The sequence below is a fragment of the Lissotriton helveticus genome, chromosome 1_1 (assembly GCF_964261635.1).
Source record: "Lissotriton helveticus chromosome 1_1, aLisHel1.1, whole genome shotgun sequence".
NCBI classification, from domain to species: domain Eukaryota; kingdom Metazoa; phylum Chordata; class Amphibia; order Caudata; family Salamandridae; genus Lissotriton; species Lissotriton helveticus.
This window is the reverse complement of record NC_136057.1, coordinates 361,941,070-361,955,408: the sequence shown is the minus strand read 5'-3', so window position 1 is coordinate 361,955,408 and position 14,339 is coordinate 361,941,070. Positions and strand designations below refer to the sequence as shown.

The 14,339-nt window shown below is 49.5% G+C and overlaps 1 protein-coding gene across 2 annotated transcripts in view; it reads right to left on the bottom strand.

Moving 5' to 3' along the window:
• Positions 1–8,773, bottom strand: part of LOC144808646 (adenosine deaminase 2-like) — a 367,765-nt gene extending 358,992 nt beyond the window's left edge. For both annotated transcript variants that reach the window (XM_078673651.1, XM_078673652.1), the window contains exon 1: positions 8,600–8,773. The gene's annotated coding sequence lies outside the window, so the exon portion shown is untranslated. The remainder of the gene's footprint in view (positions 1–8,599) is intronic.
• Between the last annotated feature and the right edge of the window lie 5,566 nt (positions 8,774–14,339).

The window sequence follows — 14,339 nt, the reverse complement described above, 5'->3', positions numbered from 1 at the left end:
AGTCTGCTTCTTCCCTGTCTGACTGTTCTTTGGGCCATACATGCAATTTTAATGCAACTTCAGCAGAACTGAAAAAGGACAAGGTGCCAAACATGGGCAACAGAGAAATGCAAGATCGGCTCCTGCCAATGATAATGCTGACATACAGTGTAAGCAGAAATGAACAACCTGATGACATGGAAGTCAGGAAAAGCAAAGTAACTTCTAAGTTGGTTCTGAACAGCTGTTGAAGCGTTTCCAGGCCAGGTCAGATTAGAAGCCTTTGAAGTCCGAGCAGCATGTTACCGAGAGAAGTGGGATAGTGTGAGTAAAAACAAGAACTAAGTATCATATCTATAAAGTGCATACACATGGATATTTATATATTTTAGCTATCACTTGGGATACTTAACCGTTTCATACCATGGCCTGTGAGGCCAGGGATCCTGCATTAACTTCCCACCTGGTCCAGGCCAGGCATGCAAGTAAAATGTGACTGTCCGGGGAGAGACCAGGATAAGACAAAAAGGGCAAGTTCTTTACATGTAGCTATACATGTACATCAACATTGTTGTTACCTTTTATCACAACAGGATTGGCCACCAAGACACCCGATAGAGCTAAAAGAAAATTAACATTTTAAGTCCTGGAATGCCCTGAAAACATTGCTGCTCCTGGCTTAATGAATTTAATAACTACCAATGATCTGGCTTGGCCATCAGCGTAATTTTTGTTCAACACTAAGAGCCTACCAATTGGTGACATATAGCTCTCCAACAAGTTCTTTTTAACATAACATAACAACATATCATAAATATGTTCTTCGGACATCAACGTTTCAGCTGAGGGGCGCGACGACCGTATTATTTATTTGTTTGGTCGTAGAAAAGTCTCGGTTGACTGCAAAAAGAAAAGGTACCATCTCATTGGCTGTACACACACACATCACTACGTGGCATCATACAGTTGTAAATACGTCATAGGCCTTTTTGTAAATAACCACACTTTCCATGCTGTTTTCATGCTCTACGAGTGAAATGGAATTAATTTAGCTCTAAGGACTTTGGCAATGCTTGTTGAACGAAAGCAAGCATACATTTAGGCAGAGGCGTAGCTAGAGCTTGTGGCGCCCGGGGCTATCCCTCAGATTGCCGCCCCTGGAAGGGGGGGGAGGGGTACTGGGGGAAAAAGATGACGAGCACTTGAAAGAGGTCCGAGAGAAATGTAGTATCGCCGCTAATGGTTACCTCGATCACGGTCCAAGGCTTCACAGTTGAATACACAAGTGACAGGCAGTACAAACGAGAACACACAGACTGCATGATCTATCTGGCGACTCAGAAAAACCGCATGTGACATCCATCAGAGAGCTGGTGAACAATTAATTGCTGAGAGGAACTGGCAGCTGGCTGGGAAACTCAACACTTCGTTTTCGAAGAGTAGCGGGTTACTCTGCAATACCATGACCTGACTGATCACCATTAAGGTCCCAGGTAACTGTTCGGTCTCGTGCTCCTTAAAACCACTAGAATAGAGTCAGCTGCCTGGCAAGTGGTTTGGAATGTGCCTGCTGATGAGCATTTCTGAAAATTAAAAGCATTTTCTTTTCACGGGCACATTAAAGCATTGTGTCAGCTGAATTTATAATTCTGCTATATAAGTTGCAGAGAGATGGAGGAAGGGAGACACTGGCATAGTAAAGAGTGGGCAGAAAGAAAGGTTTGGAAAGAGGAGAGAAAGGCAAGAGGAAGGAGGGGGAAGAAAAGAGGGAGAAAGGAAAGAGAAGGAAGTGGTGAAAGGAAACAAACTGAGGCAAGAAAAAGAAAGTAGAGAGAAAGAGGACGTGTGCCCCTAAAAAGACCAGATGTAAAAATTATTAGGGACAAAAGGGGAAGAGGACGAAAAAGATGAGAGAGAGAAGAATGGAGAGGCTTGATGGAAACCAGTGTTTCATTCAAGTTTTCAACCTATGATGCCAGCTATGTCCCAACTACCAGTGATAAATGAGGTGAGGATGGAACCGCCTTCCCCCCACAGTGAAATTATCTTTTAATAATTTTATCATATCATAAATCGCTTTCTTCGAGCTGCTGCCTCTCTCTTAAAGGGGCATCATCTGAAGAAAAAGCAACAGGCCTCTCCTGCACCACTAACGGGCACCACCAGTAAGCATTCCAGAATGCTGTTTATTTGATGACTGCGACGTCTGCTTGGATATTGATACCTATTGTGACTTCATTCACTAGATGGCCCTTTAATGAACGGTATTGGGTAGCACACACAGTGTGATTCAGACAGTCTTGTTGCACAAATGGGTGCAATGTCTGATATTTATATGTTTCCCTCAGCTTCGCTCCTTGATTTTGCTCGCCAGAAGGAGTGCAGAAAGCATTGGGCAAGTTTGGGGAGGGGGTGATGGGATGGAGCAACAAGGAGTTGGTGTGAATGAAGCAGTGTTTAGGAGGGAAGCAGCACACATGGGAGTGAGCTAAAAAATGTGCATTCTAATGGAGTCCTGAAAAGAAAAGTTTGAAAAAAGTTCCCTGAATGGGAACATTGAAAGGATACGAGTGAGCCAATCAAAATGATGATAAAGACATATGCCCCCTGGGAGGGCCAAACACAAGAAGAAGAAAAGCCATAGAGTAAGAAGCAAGCGACCGTGAGTGGTCTGGTGGCTCAGTGGACTAATGCGCCCACTGCAGGTGCCAGCGTTTGACCTCATGGTCACAGGTTCAAATCCCAGCAGGTCCACTAAGCCTTTCATCCATCTGAGGTCGATAAAATGAGTATCATTGAGTTGGGTAACAATAAACATCTGTTATTCAGCGCCAAGATGCCTCCTGGTGAACGTACGCTTTATGAATACACATGTTATGTTAGAGTGGCAAGAAAGGAAATAGCAAAGCAATGGGTGGGCTCTAAACCCACTGTCATTTCTTAGTACTTTTTAGGTATCACATACATACCATGACGTGTATTTGTAAAGCACACGTTCACCCGTAGGCATCTTGGCACTGAATAACAGATGTTTATTGTTACCCAACTCAATGGTACTATTTTATCGACCTCAGATGGATAAAAGGCTGAATGGACCTGCCAGGATTTGAACCTGTGACTATGAGATTGAACATATGCCCCTCAAGTGGTCACATTAGTCCACTGAGCCACCAGACCCAGCTGACGGCACATGCACTGTCTCTCTGAAACACTTTGTTTACAGTCAGTGGTCTTACACCCCCTCCCCTTTAGCTTACCATTTGTTAGCTCCAGCCCTCATTTCCTTCGTCCCCATTTGTCAAGGCATCGAGGATTCAAGTCCTCTTCTTGTGTTAGGCCCTTCCTTGGAGCATGGATGAAGAACTTGTGTCCATTCATTGCTCCGGTTTTTAGAGCTGCTTTTTCTTTGTGTTCAAGAACTCCATTTGAGTGCTTGTGTTTTCAGGCCGTCTCCCATATCCTGTCCATGTCGCCTCTTTTCCCTCTCAGTGCTGCTGTGTGATTCTGTGAAATGCCCACCCGCACTCATACTGCGATCTCTTACCCCCTCCTTCTCCATATTCCTCATTTTCTACTGTCTACCTTGTGTTAGTCTCCCTCCCCCCGAGTAGTGCTTACTGTCTGTGTGCTTATCCCGTTCTTTTTTTGCCTTAGCGCGTCTCCCCCCCCATGTTGTGCACTCTTTTGTTGGTTTCTTCTCCCATCGTTATTTTCTCTCTCCGGTAGGCCTCCTTTTTTCCGTACCCACTCATCCTGTTACTTCCTCCCCTCGGTGTTGCCCCCTGATCCTTGCTTCTTCTTCCCCCTGTATTGCTTCACCTACCAGCACTGGTTGCTTACCCCTCCCCCTCACAGTGTTTCTTCACCCAACCAGCTTATCCCATAAGGTAGCTGCCAAAGATCAGTCAGTCAGTTAGTTACATAATAGGGTCAGGTCTTTATGGGGAAGCACAGTTTTCTCTCACACTCCCTCTGCCACCAGATACTAACTGCTTAACAGTGTTTAATTAAGATGCAAAAAGCATATTTGCAAATACATTGCCACTCAATCAGTGAAATAAATAAAATATACATACATGTTGACACAGAAGCAGCCAAGGAGTTCACTACGCGTGCCTTCAAAATCTGTTCCAACAGCAGGCCACTGGGAGGGTCGCCCACTTCATCATGCTTGTGATGTCGATATGTACATTTGAGTGGGGGTGTTAACAGGAACACTTTTTTTTGTAGTTGTCTGCATCTGTTGCAGTCTGTTAATATTGATAAATATATGTATGTATAATAACAAAACGTGCAATGTCTGATATTTATGTTTCCCTCAGCTTTGTTCCTTGATTTTGCTCGCCAAAAAGTGTCACTCATGTAGTGTCCTAGCATGGACACGTTCTAGTGTTCAGGAGTGTTGTATCATACTTTACACCCACCCACCACAGACGTCATGGTGTCACATGACGCTGCCAATAAAAGGGGCCGAGCGCACGCACCCCTAACTGGTGTCCGTGTACACATTATTGCTGCTGTCCATCATGCGGGCCTAGGGCCCTTCCCAATTCTACACTGGCGACGAGGCCGGTAGTGCAGCCCTCGCGTGCCACTACCCCAAGCTCAACAAGAAGAAAAAGGGGAAGAGAGCTGCCCGCCTGAAGGGCATCCCCTGCAGCGAGGTGCAACGCGCCGAAAAGCCGATGGGCACGTCGGAGCCCCGCAGCGACCGGGAGCCCAACAGCAAGCCGACCGGAGCCCACCCGCGTCGACCGCCACCAACGAGTGCCACCAAGAACGAGCGGACCGCCCAGTGCCCACCTGCGACGGCCGCGAGGCTGAAACCCCCACCGGAGAGGTGCATGGGCCGGGCGGAGCCCACCCGCCACGACCGCGACGGAGTATCTGGCCGGCCGGCCGAAGGTGAGCTCCAGGGGCGAAGTGCCCGCCATGAACAATGCCAATGTATGAGCAGGACCAGCGGAGCCCACCCGCGGCCTGCCCGAGTCGTCCCCTGCCCCCGCCGCGTGTGTGCCTAGAAGCGGTGGGGCACAGAGACTAAAGATGGCGTGGGGAAGTGCGGCCGGACCCGCAACAACCATCAACAACGAGGGGGAGGGAGCGGAGTAGCTAACCGCCTCCCGACCCCCCTCGCAACGTGATCCGGGCCAGCGGAGCTCACCCGCGGCCCGCCGGTAGCGCCCCCCCAAAGGAAGACTCAGCAGCGCCTGCGGAGCCCACCCGCGGCCCGCCGGTGGCTCCCCAACAAAGAAAGAACAAGCCGTGCCAGCGGAGCCCACCCGCGGCCTGCCGACGGCACCCCCGCGAGGAAAGACACTGCAGAGCCAACGGAGCCTACCCGCGGCCTGCGACGTCCGTGGCAGGTCTCCAGCGTGTGCAAGTAGAAGCTGCTGCGGCGGGAGACCGGAGAGCAGAGTCTGCAGGGCCGGAGAAGTACCAGCGGTTGAATAGGCAGAGCCGGCGGAGCCTACCCGCGGCCTGCCTCAAGCGCCCCCACCCAAGGAGGAGCGACGCACTCCCCCGCCTGAGGGAAGCCTCAACAGTTGAAGCATCAACACCCTGCCCCCCCCCCCCGCCCGCGTGAGGACTGCCGATGCTACTGCGGGCCGGGAGGGGAAAGCAGAAGAGTAACGAAGCGCCGGCATGCAGCCAGCGCCGCCAGGAGCTAATGTGCATCCATCTCGTGGGCTCCATGTGTGGAATAAAGTGCCTGTAAGCGGCCAGCGCCGCCAAAGATAAGCTGTGCGAACCAAAACTTCACAGACTGTTACCCCCTGCACAGCACATACCCACAGAACCGCCTCGCCATCATGCCTGCGCCCTCCCACCCCAAAAAGTAAACTATAACTGGGAAGGGACTCACCTGGAAGGCAGCATGAGGCCAGGTGACCAACAGCAGCTCCAGCCCCTGGCGTCCAGTCCCTGGGGCCGATTCACAGCAGCAGCTCCAGCCCCCTGTGCACTGAGACAGTAGAGTGCACATCAGGGGAAGACAAGAGCCACAAGATAGGCTGCTACCAGATCCAGCAACACTGCCACCCAGTGGCCAAAAGCAGAAGCGCACATGCATCAACAAGACAAAAAAAAAAAAACAAGCATTGCACAACACAAGCTCAATCAGCAGCAGCAAGGGGCAACAGACTGAGTAGCGCCCCCAGGGAAAGCATCTAAACTCCCTCAGCAAGCAAGTACGCAGCAGCGCACTAAGTAGTGCCAGTCCAGTAAGACACCCACACATACCAGCAAGGAGTCGGCAGCTGCCACTTCCAGCGCGACGTGGGAAGAGGCACCAATGCCTCACTAAACATCCAAGCACTGACAGAACGTCTGGAGGAAACGACTGCCAAGCACTGGAAGAACGTCCAGGGAAAAGACTGCCGCGATCAGACGACGGAGAGAGCAGCGACGCCTTGTGGCCACAGGCGCTCACCGCAGCATCAACTACTCCCGCCAACGGTCCAAAGCATCAAGTACCCGACGACAGCCAAAGCAGCAAGTACCCAACGTCACACAACAGGCGTCCCAGAACCCTGAACAGTAAGTGCGCAAACAACGCGCCACGTGGCGACGCACAGCCACCGCAAGCAGAAAGAAGAGCGCAGGCAGCGCCATCGCGCAGGACAATTATCGTGCACGACCACACGACATGGCGCCTCCCAGGAGCCGATCCGCAGAATGATCGCCCATCAAGTGCTGACCCACAACGGGTCCCCAAAACTGTTGTAGCGCAAAGTCCGACAGGCCGACCGAAGGCAACCTGCCAGGCATCGGCAGAAGTGGACCGCCAAACGGTCCAGGACGTTCAACCATGAAAAGGTCTACGGACGTGGACCCACGAACGTCACCAACAAGCATCAAGAAAAGAAAGCATCAAGAAAAGAAGGTTCGCGACACCAACTCTGTCTGCTGAGGAAGAAGGAGAAAGTGTCCCCGACTGGGACAAGACCAGGGGTACACATGCAGAGTGCGCGCACTGCATGGAGGACCCAGGTCAGGAGAGAAGACACAAGATCGGTCCAAGTGATGTCGCGATGCAGGAGGAAGAAAAGGAGAGATCTGAGTGGCACATCTGCCACTGCGAAAAGGAAGGAAGAAAAGGAGAGATCCGAGTGGCACGTCTGCCACCGCGAAAAGGAAGGAAGAAAAGGAGAGATCCGAGTGGCACGTCTGCCACTGTGAAAAGGAAGGAAGAAAAGGAGAGATCTGAGTGGCACGTCTGCCACCGTGAAAAGGAAGGAAGTATATCCATGTGGCCTGTTGCCACAGTTAAGAGTAGAAGGAGAAGTCAGTGCGAAGCAACATCCCCACAGGGAACCAACTAAGGAAAGAGAGAGGAGTGCAGGAAGACCACTCACACTCCCGAAGAGAAGGAAGGCGACAAGTGCCAGGACAACGGTGCGAGGAACACGAGGCCGGAAGAACACCAGTGGCAAAGAAGACCAGCTGATAGACGATGTTTCCGCACACCCAGGATCTGCGGAGAGGAGCAAGCGAGACCGTTTGTGACATCCACCTTTGGGGTCACACGGACACTGGACACATGCCAGCCGTGGTGACTCAGGGGCAGAGGCCTCCGGGACGCAAGTCCCCGCGACGAGAGACGGTCCTCCGACGCCCATCCGAAAGGTCCGGGGAGGGCGAAGACATCGCAAGCAAAGACAGAAACCAACAGCTACCTTGGGACGAGGCTGCGGAATCTGAGGTGAGGCACATCGTCTCTTCCATACCCCCACTGACGGCGGCGTAGGAACAACTGATGTGGCACATCCAGCCCAGCGCAAATCCGAGAAAAGAGGACTTCAAGGATATCCCGTGGCAGGGGAACACCGACGAGAGGGGCCATCCTGGTGAGAGGGATGCCTTGCAACGGATCTGCTTTTTGCCAAGTAGGACACAGACTACAAGTGAAGCTAAGGCCGAGACCGGAAATCGTGCATCATTCCCCGGCGAACGACAAGAACTCTAACTGCACCCGTCGCCATGGAAGTTAGCAAAAGAAGGACTGTGAGGACAATTTTGTCGCAGAGTCGTCAATAGACTGGTTCCATCGAGCACCCCAAACCGGTGCCACTGTGAACTGATGTTCCCCGCAGCAGATTTGAACATCATCTGTGATTCCAAGCAGCGGCGGATAAAAGGACTCAGCGGAAGTTGAACACTTTACTGCATCCTGATACAGTTTGTTTTTCCCACAGGTTGATTTCTGTACGTGGGTTTTTGCGATAAAAAAATGGGAGGGATGTAGTGTCCTAGCATGGACACGTTCTAGTGTTCAGGAGTGTTGTATCATACTTTACACCCACCCACCACAGACGTCATGGTGTCACATGACGCTGCCAATAAAAGGGGCCGAGCGCACGTGCTCGTGGCCATTCCCACTACCCCTAACTGGTGTCCGTGTACACATTATTGCTGCTGTCCACCATGCGGGCCTAGGGCCCTTCGCAATTCTACAACTCATTGCCATAGAAATGTCACTCATAATTACACTGAAAAAAATTATTAAAATGTCATTCATTATAATCTGAAACCTTGGCAGTTATACATGATGAGCCACTCAGCCGCCCACCCCTCTGAAAACGTTTAGGTAGCTGAGCTCCTGTTGCTCCCCTCTTACCTCACTCGCTGAGGGTCTCTGACTCTGTGGCAGGCAGGGGTGGTTGGTTCGAAATTGAAGTTCGAACTTCATTCACCTAATTACTTCAAGTTCTGCTGCTCTGACTGCAGCCAAACTCCAGAGCCAGCAAATCGCCCAGCCACTTACTGCCCCAGGCCCCAATTGAATCCTCACAACTCGAGCGCGTAGTGGTGATGCGCGTGATGCGTCACTGCTACGTTCTCGCGTCGCGAGAGCTGGCCAAAATCATGTTGCCCAGGGCCGTCATTGGTAGCGCTCGCGCGCTTCAAGATTGACGGCCCTGGAGGCTGGGACGGACCACCACCACCAGTCAAGGCAGCAGGAAACCAAACACTAATGCGGTTATGCGGGATGTCATCGCGGCCGCGGCGGCAATTTTGGCAGCAGCACTGTACATAACTGGGACGCGCGCGCAAATCATGTGGCCACGGGGCCGTGGCCGCAATGGGCCACCAGTGCCACCCCCAAAACAGTGCCCCCCTAGCTACGCGGCTGCATTTAGGCAGTCAAGGTGTTTCACCAAATATGAACTTGCTCATTGGTACGGCAGGCACCCAGGCATGCAAGCTGGATAACAGAGAGACATGCAAGCAAGAAGGCAGATGAAACAAGACATGATGACAAGCTGACAGAGTGACTCTGGAGACAAGACAATTACTTTGAGTGTTCTATTATATCAGTAGGTATCTTAGTCTGTCCATGTGCTGCTGCCTTGAGTTTTTCCTGATTTGTTTCTTGGCACAAAATGCATTGATCGTAAACTATTGCATGCTTTTTTTTTAGGTATATATTTTTATTGAGTTTTTTTATAGCATTCACATTCAGGATATTTTCAGTTTAACATATCGACATATACTATAACAAATAGGGCATGTTAACAACTTTCAAACCATATAACAATATTGTAACACCCCTTACTCAGCCACACCCTTCTCGTACCGCTTCCATGTAGTAAAAAATTTTTGTTCCATATTAACCCGGGGCATAGGACTATGCTACTCTTGTGGAGCGTGCGTAGTTTGTGGTACTACGCACTACTCGAATTGCACGTAGCAAAGTGCAAAAATGCATAGCGCTACTACACAAACTACGCCCAGGGTTAGTCCATATGCGATATAGGAATGTTATATATTACAACAATGAGGCTATAGGTCAATCAATATTGTTGTTATCAGACTGGGGTACTTTGTGATTCGTTTACCTCCTCCAGCCCACCTTCCCGCCCTGGGCACCCCTCTTGATTTGCCGCCCTCAAGCTGCGAGTGCAGAGCAGGGTCCATCAAGTCACGCAGCATTACCCCCCAGGTGAGTAGCACATCAGGCAATTTGTTATCTTTCATCGTCCTTCTCTGTTTTTCCTCTGCACTTGCCCATTCTCCCAAATCCCCTTCCCACTTCTCTCTGGTTGGGGGTTTACTGCTCATCCAATTAATCGCTTTGTATCTTTTTGCTACTGTGAGTCCCAACACCATTAATTGTCTGCTGAGCTTTCGTTTTGGATCTCTGGGCAATAGGGCTAAGAGACACTTATTAATTGTCAGTGGCATGTTTAAACTGCTCTACAACCTCGGCCAATTACGCTGCCACCAAAGAGCAGTGCCAGATCTTATGTAAGAAATCAGCCTTTGAGGGCGAACATTTCAAACATCACGGGGCTGGTATAGTATAAATTGCATGCAGTCGTTTAGGGGACATGCAAAGTCCACCCGGCAGATCAGGTAGGGTGGCGTAAAAATGCTGACCCTTCCAAGATGGTGGCTGTGCGTGTGCAAATGGAAGTGAGGCACACCCAGGCACAGTTGTTGACCACAAGTCTGCCCAGCAGATCAGGTAACGCAGCATACGTTTTAAAATAATGTTCATTTGCTTTTGTTTTAAAAATATGCCCCAGAAGAAGTGCCCCGTTAAAATGAATGACTCCTGCACCCTGCAACACGCAGCAGTGCAGGAGAAACACAACACAGTGAAACCAACAGAAATAACAGTTTAAGAAGGCTTACTAGGCTGTTGTTAGGCTATTGTATCCACCAGGAGTCTGTGAAGTTCGACTTCCAGAGTTTGACCCGGAGTTGGCCGAAACCCAAGCCAGCAAACCCTCACTGAATCCGGCGTGGTGAAGAGCATCGAGGAGCCCTAGGAAGAAAAGTTCCAGAAAAGTTTCTAAGTCAGAAGGTAAAAACTTTGACTCAGACCTACCACGAGGGGTAGCCGTGCGGGGCTCCATCGCGGTCGGCCTGAAACTTTTACTTTGTTTCAGTATATGGCGACCAGATGTCCCAATATGAGCAATACAGCTACGTGCTAAATACTGCTAAACCTTTAGAAATTCATATCTTCTGTTCTCTACATTGGATCTTTTTTGTTTTGGTGTCATTTTAAAGCTAAAAATATGTACTATTTATATGAATTGGTGGTGGGGTTTTATTGTGTGTTGCCTTAGGCAGTCCAAGGAATAGACCATTAGCATAATCCAGATAGGATTGTACCGCTGCATGAATGACCGTCCTCCTGCTCTCCTCTGGCAGGAGGTGCAGGAATTTGCAAATGGACGATACATGGCGTATGTGGTTTTCAAAAGATAGGTTTGAATCCACCTTGACGCCCAGATTTCTAGCTGACTTTACCAGGCAAGGCGGGATACCCAACTCAGAAGGCCACCAAAGTCCTGCGGATGGGGGGGGGAGAGCTGACCAAAAAACATGATCTTCGTCTTGTCCGCATTTAATTTCAATTTGTTATTGTTCATCCAGCTAGTGATGTCTATCAGACAACTCCTTAATCCGGCAAATGGGTCCATTGACTGATCCTTAAAGGAGAATATCAGCTGGGTACCGTCAGCATACGACACATCCGCTAACTCCCAGGTGTCAATCACATTAAAAAGTGGAACCAAGTAAATGTTAAAAAGCAGGGGGCTTAGTGCCGAACCCTGTGGAACACTGAACCTCACAGGCTTAGCTGCTGATTGATGTGGAGGGAGAAAAACACTTTGAGTGCGGTCGTAAATCCACGCCAGGGCAGTGCCCTGGACACCAAACTGTTCAAGTCTGTTAAACAGTATGGGGTGAGCCACCGTGTAGAAAGCCGCGGATAAATCCAGCAGGATCAACATAGTCGATACTCCTGCATCCATTGACATTCTAATAGATTCACCCACCTCCACCAAAGCGGTTTCAGTGATGTATCCAGTTCGAAAGCCTGATTGAGTAACATGCAGGATGTCATGAGAGTAGACATACGTGGAGAGTTGGCGTTGTGCTAATTATTCTAGCATTTTTGCCGGTGCTGGTAGCAAAGAAATAGGACGGTAGTTCCCAAGCTCCATGGGGTCTGCATTGGATTTTTTCAGAAGAGGTAATCGGAAAGCATGCTTCCAGATCTCAGGAAAAATGCCTGTAGACAGAGACATACTCCAGATGTAATTTAGTACTGGATTAATCCAGTGAGCAAGTGATCTGAAGTGCTTCGGGGGACAAGGGTCAGCGGGAGAACTCATGATTTCAGCTTGTTATATGGGCAAACTCTGAGAAGGTGCCCACAGTCTTACACATTATTGAAGCCTGAGGAGTCACTAATGGCTCTTCAGATGTGAAAGCAAAGTATACGATCTGAATCTTCTTCTCAAAGAAGTTAGATAAGCTGGAGCATAGTGCTGCGGAGGGCATGCCTTTTCCTTCGGCCACAGAAGAGTTAGTGTAGGATCTAACAATCTTAAACATTTTTTTTGCTTGAGTGCACAGCACCCTCAATCTGTTTAGCAAAGTACTCTTTTCTGGCCATTCATATCATTTTACGTAGATTTTTTAAAGCTCCCTTATATTCCAGCTTCGCTTCAGAGTCTTAATCTTTCCTACATAGCCATTTCAATCGCTTGCAACTACTTTTTTCCCTCCTGAGATCATCCGAGATCCATGGGGCTGAGAGGGATTCTCTTTGGGATTTAGGAATTGTTAGTGGCGCAACTTCATCAAGTGAGGCCGAGATTCTAGCATTAAACAGCGCAGCATCCGCATTAGGATCCCCTGAGCAAGGTTGGTCCCCGTGAAGAATCAATGGGCCCACAATGTCCGCATTCACTCTTTTCCACTTCCTCCCTGCCGTAGATTGTTTATGGCTCAACCGCTGTGGTTTAACTATACTGAATGAAAAAGGGATTAGATGGTGGTCTGACCATGTCATTCGCTGTGGTTCTCAACTCTAATAGAGTGGATATTAAAGAAAATAGGGTCAAGCGTATGACCTGCTTTGTGAGTGGGTGCGGACACGTGCTGGGTAAGATTCGCTCCCTTCAAGGATTGGACTAGCTGTGAGGCAAGGGGGCAAGAGTTGTCATCCACGTGGGAATTGAAATCCCCTAGGGCTAAGAAATTAGTGTATTGTAAAGATTTCTGCACAATCAGATTGCTCAACTTCCAAAGATGAGAATTCGGGCAGTCTAGAGGTCTATATATTAATAGCCCTGCAAGGGAAAGGATAGGGGAGAGCTTAGTGCAAAAATTCATGCCCTCAATGGAGCCAAGACCGTTCAATTCAGAGAAAGTAATGTCCCATGACTCCTTACAAATGATTGCCACACCACCCCCTCGCTTCTCACCTGGCCTATTGATGCAGACTATCCTGAGGCCAGGGGGGATTGCCAGTGTTAGTGTCAGGAGAGTGTCCGCTTTCAACCAAGTTTCCGTAAAGAACACTATATCCCAGCCTTGATCTGTTAGTAAGAGCCAAATATCATCAGAGTGCCTAGGCAGCAATCTACAGTTAATCAGACCAGCACTTACCCCTCCTCCCGATGATCTCAGTATCATGGGAGGTTTACCTGAGCTGCTACATAGCCCTTCTGGAATTCCCTGCTTAAAATTGCAGATCTTAACGTGGTAGGAGGAATCAAAGTTCTCTTATAGATCCCCATGGGATCCAATGCATGAATTACTGCCTAGAATAGGGAGCAAATCAAGCGACCAGGACCGTGCCCCCTTCGCGACCCAAACGGGCAGCATGACTGGCAATGGGCTTGATCTAGGCCCGGACGGGGGCATACGGGCTTGCCTTTGGCGCACCTACGGCGGCCCACTGCGAAGCGCAGCGGTGCGCATTAAATAGATACCCAGCAATGAACACTCCAAAGCTGGACTGCAAACTGCCCCAAGATGTCTCCCAAGATATGGCCCAACCGAAGGGAGTAAAGATGGCGCTCTGCTCAGAGATCGGGAGTGAAAGTGCAAGTGCAGCAGCAGCGCTTAATAAAGTTAGTGGGTTTGTTTTAAAAATACATAGTGAGTTTTAAAAATCATACAGAACACAGAACAAAGTAAAATAACGAGCCCCCCTTCCTAAAAGGAGACCAGGCTCACCTGCAACACACAGCAGTGAGCGCCTCCAATAGCTGCACATACAATAAAAACAAGGTATCAGTAATGACTCGTACCGTGCCTAACACCACTGCGCAATGGCGTAGCAACACACATTAAATAGATACCCAGCAATGAGCACTCCAAAGCTGGACTGCTAACTGCCCCAAGATGTCTGCCAAGAAAGATGATATGGGGTGCCCTGTGCGTGTTGTGCATGGCAGGGCAGGCCTCAGAGCTGCGTTCCTATGCCTAGAGTTACGGCCGTGGGCTATCTAGTCCTGCCCTGGGGTTGGTGGTGGCATTGGACTCAGCAGCCTTGTAGGGCCGCATTGGTAGATGAGGATGTGATTGTGATGCTTTTTGATCTT